This window comes from Triturus cristatus, chromosome 8 (genome assembly GCF_964204655.1).
Source record: "Triturus cristatus chromosome 8, aTriCri1.1, whole genome shotgun sequence".
NCBI lineage: Eukaryota > Metazoa > Chordata > Amphibia > Caudata > Salamandridae > Triturus > Triturus cristatus.
Genome location: NC_140591.1, coordinates 56,924,234 through 56,933,345, shown reverse-complemented (window position 1 = coordinate 56,933,345; position 9,112 = coordinate 56,924,234). Strand labels below are relative to the sequence as shown.

At 37.8% G+C, this 9,112-nt stretch overlaps 5 non-coding genes across 5 annotated transcripts; all 5 read right to left on the bottom strand.

The window, feature by feature from the left end:
* Positions 1-2,024: 2,024 nt before the first annotated feature.
* On the bottom strand, positions 2,025-2,097 carry TRNAF-GAA (transfer RNA phenylalanine (anticodon GAA)). Its single transcript has one exon. It is a non-coding gene; the product is annotated as a tRNA-Phe (tRNA).
* A 1,096-nt stretch (positions 2,098-3,193) lies between these two features.
* TRNAF-GAA (transfer RNA phenylalanine (anticodon GAA)) lies at positions 3,194-3,266 on the bottom strand. The gene has a single exon. It is a non-coding gene; the product is annotated as a tRNA-Phe (tRNA).
* Positions 3,267-4,942: 1,676 nt separating this feature from the next.
* On the bottom strand, positions 4,943-5,015 carry TRNAF-GAA (transfer RNA phenylalanine (anticodon GAA)). The gene has a single exon. It is a non-coding gene; the product is annotated as a tRNA-Phe (tRNA).
* A 1,096-nt stretch (positions 5,016-6,111) lies between these two features.
* Positions 6,112-6,184, bottom strand: TRNAF-GAA (transfer RNA phenylalanine (anticodon GAA)). The gene has a single exon. It is a non-coding gene; the product is annotated as a tRNA-Phe (tRNA).
* A 2,845-nt stretch (positions 6,185-9,029) lies between these two features.
* Positions 9,030-9,102, bottom strand: TRNAF-GAA (transfer RNA phenylalanine (anticodon GAA)). Its single transcript has one exon. It is a non-coding gene; the product is annotated as a tRNA-Phe (tRNA).
* Between the last annotated feature and the right edge of the window lie 10 nt (positions 9,103-9,112).

Below are 9,112 nucleotides of genomic sequence, written 5' to 3'. Positions count from 1 at the left end.
CCAGGGTGTACAAGCTATGTCATCTGACTACTGACAGTTTTGTATAAGGGGAATTGGAGGCTGATGCAGGCAAAGCTTTACTTTAAAATAAAGCAAGAAGTTGCAAATAAATGAGGCATAGTTGAATACAAGAGAGGTGGAAGCAAGTTTGAAAGGAAGACAGAAAGTAAATAATATGTTGAATTGATTGTGTTGTTGATCAGATTGATAAAAGGTTTTGATAAAGAAGAGCGTTGATTTAACTCCAAACAGCTTTTGTGACATGAAAAGCAGAAGTTGAAACTGTGCCGAAACCCGGGATTGAACCATGGACCTTTGGATCTTCAGTCTAACGCTCTCCCAACTGAGCTATTTCGGCCTGCTGGCAGATTGGGTCTTCATCCTTTCTTTTAAACTTCCCAAGAAAATAGATGCTCAACCTCATGCTAGAGCTATGTTTTAAGATGTCCTGTATCATTCATCAGTTAACGGGTGCAATAGGTAAATAGCATTTTTCGGATCCAGGTTAGGTAGCTTTTGTTTTTTCCTCTGAATGGACTAGCACCATATTACACAGAGGTATTTGGCCTGAGTAGGTAAGCTATGTCATCTGAATACTGAAATCTGTGTTCAAGGAGAAGTGGAAGCTGATGCAGACAAGAGTTTACTTTAGAAAAAAGCATGAAATAGGAAACATTTGTAGTCGAAGCTGAATGCAAGAGAGGTGGAAGCAAATTTAGAAGGAGGACAGAAAGACAATTCTATGTTGAATTGATCATGTTGTCGATCAGTTGATCAAATATTTTGATAAATAAAGAAAGAAAAACTTGAGCTGATACCAAGAAATATTTTGTGAGAAGCAAGAAACCTCTCAGACTTTTCCGAAACCCAGCATTGAACAAGGGACTTTTAGATTTTCAATCTAACACTCTCCCAACTGAGCTATTTTATCCAGCTGGCCATTTTGGCTTTCTGTTGTATTTTTGATAATTGTTAAAGATAAATGCAGACCCTGGTCATTCTATCTGCATGTACAGTTATGTGTTAAATTATTCAGCAGCTAAATTGGTCTGATGGGTGAATTTCCTTTTTAGGAGCCAAGTTAGTTAGAAGATGTTTGTAAACTATGAATGGACTTATACTCAGACACACAGACCTATATGGCGAGGGTAGGCAAACTAGGTCATCTGACTACTAACAGTTTTGTATAAGGGGAACTTGAGGCTGATGCAGGCAAAGCTTTACTTTCAATTAAAGGAAGAATTGGCAAATAAAGCAGGTAAAGTTGAATACAAGAGAGGTGGAAGCAAGTTTGACAGAAAGACAGAATGTAAAAAATATGTTGAAATGGTTGTCTTATCGATCAGCTTGATAAAAGGTTTTGATCATTATAAACAACGTCAATATGAGTTGACTCCAAATAGCATTTGTGGCATGCAAAGCAGAAGTTCAAAATGTGCCTAAACCCGGGATTGAACCAGGGACCCTTAGATCTTCAGTCTACTGCTCTCCCAACTGAGCTATTTCATCCAGCTGGCAATTTCGGCTTTCTGTTGTATTTTTTATAATTGTTAAAGATAAATGCAGAACCTGGTCACTCTATCTGCATGTGCAGTTATGTGTTAAATTGTCCAGTATTATTCAGTAGCTAAATTGGTCTGATGGGTGAATTTCCTTTTTAGGAGCCAAGTTAGTTAGATGATGTTTGTAAACTATGAATGGACTTATACTCAGAAACACAGACCTATATGGCGAGGGTCGGCAAGCTAGGTCATCTGACTACTAACAGTTTTGTATAAGGGGAACTGGAGGCTGATGCAGGCAAAGCTTTACTTTCAATTAAAGGAAGAATTGGGAAATAAAGGAGGCAAAGTTGAATACAAGAGAGGTGGAAGCAAGTTTGAAAGAAAGACAGAAAGTAAATAATATGTTGAATTAATTGTATTGTCGATTATCTTGATAAAAGGTTTTGATCATTATAAACAAAGTCAATATGAGTTGACTCAAAATAGTCTTTGTGGCATGCAAAGCAGAAGTTCAAAATGTACCGAAACCCGGGATCGAACCAGGGACCTTTAGATCTTCAGTCTAACGCTCTCCCAACTGAGCTATTTCGGCCTGCCAGCAGCTATAGTATTCAGCCTCTTTTTTTGAACAATCCGAGAAGAGAGATGCAGAACCTGGATTTTCAATCTGAGGTTAGAGCTGTGTTTTAATGTGTCCTGCATTGTTCAGCAGCTAACTGGTGAAATGGGTGAGTAGCGTTTTTGGGATAAATGTTAGGTCGTTTTTCTTTTAAAACTCTGAGTGGACCAGCACTGTATTACACAGACGTATGTCGCCTGAGTAGGTAAGCTATGTCATCTCAATACTGACAACTTTGTTCAAGGTGAAGTGAAAGCTGATGCAGACAAGAGTTTACTTTGAAAAAAGTATAAAATGGGATAAATTCGTCATCAAAGCTGATGGCAAGAGAGGTGGAAGCAAGTTTAGAAGGAGGACAGAAAGACAACTTTTTGTTGAAGTTATCATGTTGTTGATCAGTTGATAAAATATTTTGAGAAATAAAGAAAAAAAAACTAGAGCTGATTTCAAGAAATATTTTGCAAGAATGTAGGATCCCCTCGCACTGTGCTGAAAGTCAGGATTGAATCAGGTACCTTAAGCTCTTCAGTCTAACGATCTCCCAACTGAGATATTTCAGCCAACAAGTCCCTGAGGCCTCCTGATGTATTATTAATAATTGTATACGATACATACAGAACCTGGTCATTCTATTTTCGTTTATAGTTATGTGTTAAAGTGTCCAGTATCATTCAGCAGGTAACTTGGTCTGATGAGTGAATATCCTTTTTAGGGGACAAGGTAGGTAGAATTTTTTTTTCTAAACTCTGAATTGACTTATACTCTGAAACACAGACCTATATGGCCAGGGTGTGCAAGCTATGTCATCTGACTACTGACAGTTTTGTATAAGGGGAATTGGAGGCTGATGCAGGCAAAGCTTTACTTTAAAATAAAGCAAGAAGTTGCAAATAAATGAGGCATAGTTGAATACAAGAGAGGTGGAAGCAAGTTTGAAAGGAAGACAGAAAGTAAATAATATGTTGAATTGATTGTGTTGTTGATCAGATTGATAAAAGGTTTTGATAAAGAAGAGCGTTGATTTAACTCCAAACAGCTTTTGTGACATGAAAAGCAGAAGTTGAAATTGTGCCGAAACCCGGGATTGAACCAGGGACCTTTAGATCTTCAGTCTAACGCTCTCCCAACTGAGCTATTTCGGCCTGCTGGTAGTTTGGGTCTTCATCCTTTCTTTTAAACTTCCCAAGAAAATAGATGCTCAACCTCATGCTAGAGCTATGTTTTAAGATGTCCTGTATCATTCATCAGTTAACGGGTGCAATAGGTAAATAGCATTTTTCGGATCCAGGTTAGGTAGCTTTTGTTTTTTACTCTGAATGGACTAGCACCATATTACACAGAGGTATTTGGCCTGAGTAGGTAAGCTATGTCATCTGAATACTGAAATCTGTGTTCAAGGAGAAGTGGAAGCTGATGCAGACAAGAGTTTACTTTAGAAAAAAGCATGAAATAGGAAACATTTGTAGTCGAAGCTGAATGCAAGAGAGGTGGAAGCAAATTTAGAAGGAGGACAGAAAGACAATTCTATGTTGAATTGATCATGTTGTCGATCAGTTGATCAAATATTTTGATAAATAAAGAAAGAAAAACTTGAGCTGATACCAAGAAATATTTTGTGAGAAGCAAGAAACCTCTCAGACTTTTCCGAAACCCAGCATTGAACAAGGGACTTTTAGATTTTCAATCTAACACTCTCCCAACTGAGCTATTTCATCCAGCTGGCCATTTTGGCTTTCTGTTGTAGTTTTGATAATTGTTAAAGATAATTGCAGACCCTGGTCATTCTATCTGCATGTGCAGTTATGTGTTAAATTGTCCAATATTATTCAGCAGCTAAATTGGTCTGATGGGTGAATTTCCTTTTTAGGAGCCAAGTTAGTTAGAAGATGTTTGTAAACTATGAATGGACTTATACTCAGACACACAGACCTATATGGCGAGGGTAGGCAAACTAGGTCATCTGACTACTAACAGTTTTGTATAAGGGGAACTCGAGGCTGATGCAGGCAAAGCTTTACTTTCAATTAAAGGAAGAATTGGCAAATAAAGCAGGTAAAGTTGAATACAAGAGAGGTGGAAGCAAGTTTGACAGAAAGACAGAATGTAAAAAATATGTTGAAATGGTTGTCTTATCGATCAGGTTGATAAAAGGTTTCGATCATTATAAACAACGTCAATATGAGTTGACTCCAAATAGCATTTGTGGCATGCAAAGCAGAAGTTCAAAATGAGCCTAAACCCGGGATTGAACCAGGGACCTTTAGATCTTCAGTCTACTGCTCTCCCAACTGAGCTATTTCATACAGCTGGCAATTTTGGCTTTCTGTTGTATTTTTTATAATTGTTAAAGATAAATGCAGAACCTGGTCACTCTATCTGCATGTGCAGTTATGTGTTAAATTGTCCAGTATTATTCAGTAGCTAAATTGGTCTGATGGGTGAATTTCCTTTTTAGGAGCCAAGTTAGTTAGATGATGTTTGTAAACTATGAATGGACTTATACTCAGAAACACAGACCTATTTGGCGAGGGTCGGCAAGCTAGGTCATCTGACTACTAACAGTTTTGTATAAGGGAAACTGGAGGCTGATGCAGGCAAAGCTTTACTTTCAATTAAAGGAAGAATTGGGAAATAAAGGAGGCAAAGTTGAATACAAGAGAGGTGGAAGCAAGTTTGAAAGAAAGACAGAAAGTAAATAATATGTTGAATTAATTGTATTGTTGATTATCTTGATAAAAGGTTTTGATCATTATAAACAAAGTCAATATGAGTTGACTCAAAATAGTCTTTGTGGCATGCAAAGCAGAAGTTCAAAATGTGCCGAAACCCGGGATCGAACCAGGGACCTTTAGATCTTCAGTCTAACGCTCTCCCAACTGAGCTATTTCGGCCTGCCAGCAGCTATAGTATTCAGCCTCTTTTTTTGAACAATCCCAGAACAGAGATGCAGAACCTGGATTTTCAATCTGAGGTTAGAGCTGTGTTTTAATGTGTCCTGCATTGTTCAGCAGCTAACTGGTGAAATGGGTGAGTAGCGTTTTTGGGATAAATGTTAGGTCGTTTTTCTTTTAAAACTCTGAGTGGACCAGCACTGTATTACACAGACGTATGTCGCCTGAGTAGGTAAGCTATGTCATCTCAATACTGACAACTTTGTTCAAGGAGAAGTGAAAGCTGATGCAGACAAGAGTTTACTTTGAAAAAAGTATAAAATGGGATAAATTCGTCATCAAAGCTGATGGCAAGAGAGGTGGAAGCAAGTTTAGAAGGAGGACAGAAAGACAACTTTTTGTTGAAGTTATCATGTTGTTGATCAGTTGATAAAATATTTTGAGAAATAAAGAAAAAAAAACTAGAGCTGATTTCAAGAAATATTTTGCAAGAATGTAGGATCCCCTCGCACTGTGCTGAAAGTCAGGATTGAATCAGGTACCTTAAGCTCTTCAGTCTAACGATCTCCCAACTGAGATATTTCAGCCAACAAGTCCCTGTGGCCTCCTGATGTATTATTAATAATTGTAGACGATACATACAGAACCTGGTCATTCTATTTTCGTTTATAGTTATGTGTTAAAGTGTCCAGTATCATTCAGCAGGTAACTTGGTCTGATGAGTGAATATCCTTTTTAGGGGACAAGGTAGGTAGAATTTTTTTTTCTAAACTCTGAATTGACTTATACTCTGAAACACAGACCTATATGGCCAGGGTGTACAAGCTATGTCATCTGACTACTGACAGTTTTGTATAAGGGGAATTGGAGGCTGATGCAGGCAAAGCTTTACTTTAAAATAAAGCAAGAAGTTGCAAATAAATGAGGCATAGTTGAATACAAGAGAGGTGGAAACAAGTTTGAAAGGAAGACAGAAAGTAAATAATATGTTGAATTGATTGTGTTGTTGATCAGATTGATAAAAGGTTTTGATAAAGAAGAGCGTTGATTTAACTCCAAACAGCTTTTGTGACATGAAAAGCAGAAGTTGAAATTGTGCCGAAACCCGGGATTGAACCAGGGACCTTTAGATCTTCAGTCTAACGCTCTCCCAACTGAGCTATTTCGGCCTGCTGGTAGTTTGGGTCTTCATCCTTTCTTTTAAACTTCCCAAGAAAATAGATGCTCAACCTCATGCTAGAGCTATGTTTTAAGATGTCCTGTATCATTCATCAGTTAACGGGTGCAATAGGTAAATAGCATTTTTCGGATCCAGGTTAGGTAGCTTTTGTTTTTTACTCTGAATGGACTAGCACCATATTACACAGAGGTATTTGGCCTGAGTAGGTAAGCTATGTCATCTGAATACTGAAATCTGTGTTCAAGGAGAAGTGGAAGCTGATGCAGACAAGAGTTTACTTTACAAAAAAGCATGAAATAGGAAACATTTGTAGTCGAAGCTGAATGCAAGAGAGGTGGAAGCAAATTTAGAAGGAGGACAGAAAGACAATTCTATGTTGAATTGATCATGTTGTCGATCAGTTGATCAAATATTTTGATAAATAAAGAAAGAAAAACTTGAGCTGATACCAAGAAATATTTTGTGAGAAGCAAGAAACCTCTCAGACTTTTCCGAAACCCAGCATTGAACAAGGGACTTTTAGATTTTCAATCTAACACTCTCCCAACTGAGCTATTTTATCCAGCTGGCCATTTTGGCTTTCTGTTGTATTTTTGATAATTGTTAAAGATAAATGCAGACCCTGGTCATTCTATCTGCATGTGCAGTTATGTGTTAAATTGTCCAATATTATTCAGCAGCTAAATTGGTCTGATGGGTGAATTTCCTTTTTAGGAGCCAAGTTAGTTAGAAGATGTTTGTAAACTATGAATGGACTTATACTCAGACACACAGACCTATATGGCGAGGGTAGGCAAACTAGGTCATCTGACTACTAACAGTTTTGTATAAGGGGAACTTGAGGCTGATGCAGGCAAAGCTTTACTTTCAATTAAAGGAAGAATTGGCAAATAAAGCAGGTAAAGTTGAATACAAGAGAGGTGGAAGCAAGTTTGACAGAAAGACAGAATGTAAAAAATATGTTGAAATGGTTGTCTTATCGATCAGCTTGATAAAAGGTTTTGATCATTATAAACAACGTCAATATGAGTTGACTCCAAAAAGCATTTGTGGCATGCAAAGCAGAAGTTCAAAATGTGCCTAAACCCGGGATTGAACCAGGGACCCTTAGATCTTCAGTCTACTGCTCTCCCAACTGAGCTATTTCATCCAGCTGGCAATTTCGGCTTTCTGTTGTATTTTTTATAATTGTTAAAGATAAATGCAGAACCTGGTCACTCTATCTGCATGTGCAGTTATGTGTTAAATTGTCCAGTATTATTCAGTAGCTAAATTGGTCTGATGGGTGAATTTCCTTTTTAGGAGCCAAGTTAGTTAGATGATGTTTGTAAACTATGAATGGACTTATACTCAGAAACACAGACCTATATGGCGAGGGTCGGCAAGCTAGGTCATCTGACTACTAACAGTTTTGTATAAGGGGAACTGGAGGCTGATGCAGGCAAAGCTTTACTTTCAATTAAAGGAAGAATTGGGAAATAAAGGAGGCAAAGTTGAATACAAGAGAGGTGGAAGCAAGTTTGAAAGAAAGACAGAAAGTAAATAATATGTTGAATTAATTGTATTGTCGATTATCTTGATAAAAGGTTTTGATCATTATAAACAAAGTCAATATGAGTTGACTCAAAATAGTCTTTGTGGCATGCAAAGCAGAAGTTCAAAATGTACCGAAACCCGGGATCGAACCAGGGACCTTTAGATCTTCAGTCTAACGCTCTCCCAACTGAGCAATTTCGGCCTGCCAGCAGCTATAGTATTCAGCCTCTTTTTTTGAACAATCCCAGAAGAGAGATGCAGAACCTGGATTTTCAATCTGAGGTTATAGCTGTGTTTTAATGTGTCCTGCATTGTTCAGCAGCTAACTGGTGAAATGGGTGAGTAGCGTTTTTGGGATAAATGTTAGGTCGTTTTTCTTTTAAAACTCTGAGTGGACCAGCACTGTATTACACAGACGTATGTCGCCTGAGTAGGTAAGCTATGTCATCTCAATACTGACAACTTTGTTCAAGGTGAAGTGAAAGCTGATGCAGACAAGAGTTTACTTTGAAAAAAGTATAAAATGGGATAAATTCGTCATCAAAGCTGATGGCAAGAGAGGTGGAAGCAAGTTTAGAAGGAGGACAGAAAGTCAACTTTTTGTTGAAGTTATCATGTTGTTGATCAGTTGATAAAATATTTTGAGAAATAAAGAAAAAAAAACTAGAGCTGATTTCAAGAAATATTTTGCAAGAATGTAGGATCCCCTCGCACTGTGCTGAAAGTCAGGATTGAATCAGGTACCTTAAGCTCTTCAGTCTAACGATCTCCCAACTGAGATATTTCAGCCAACAAGTCCCTGAGGCCTCCTGATGTATTATTAATAATTGTATACGATACATACAGAACCTGGTCATTCTATTTTCGTTTATAGTTATGTGTTAAAGTGTCCAGTATCATTCAGCAGGTAACTTGGTCTGATGAGTGAATATCCTTTTTAGGGGACAAGGTAGGTAGAATTTTTTTTTCTAAACTCTGAATTGACTTATACTCTGAAGCACAGACCTATATGGCCAGGGTGTGCAAGCTATGTCATCTGACTACTGACAGTTTTGTATAAGGGGAATTGGAGGCTGATGCAGGCAAAGCTTTACTTTAAAATAAAGCAAGAAGTTGCAAATAAATGAGGCATAGTTGAATACAAGAGAGGTGGAAGCAAGTTTGAAAGGAAGACAGAAAGTAAATAATATGTTGAATTGATTGTGTTGTTGATCAGATTGATAAAAGGTTTTGATAAAGAAGAGCGTTGATTTAACTCCAAACAGCTTTTGTGACATGAAAAGCAGAAGTTGAAATTGTGCCGAAACCCGGGATTGAACCAGGGACCTTTAGATCTTCAGTCTAACGCTCTCCCAACTGAGCTATTTCGGCCTGCTGGTAG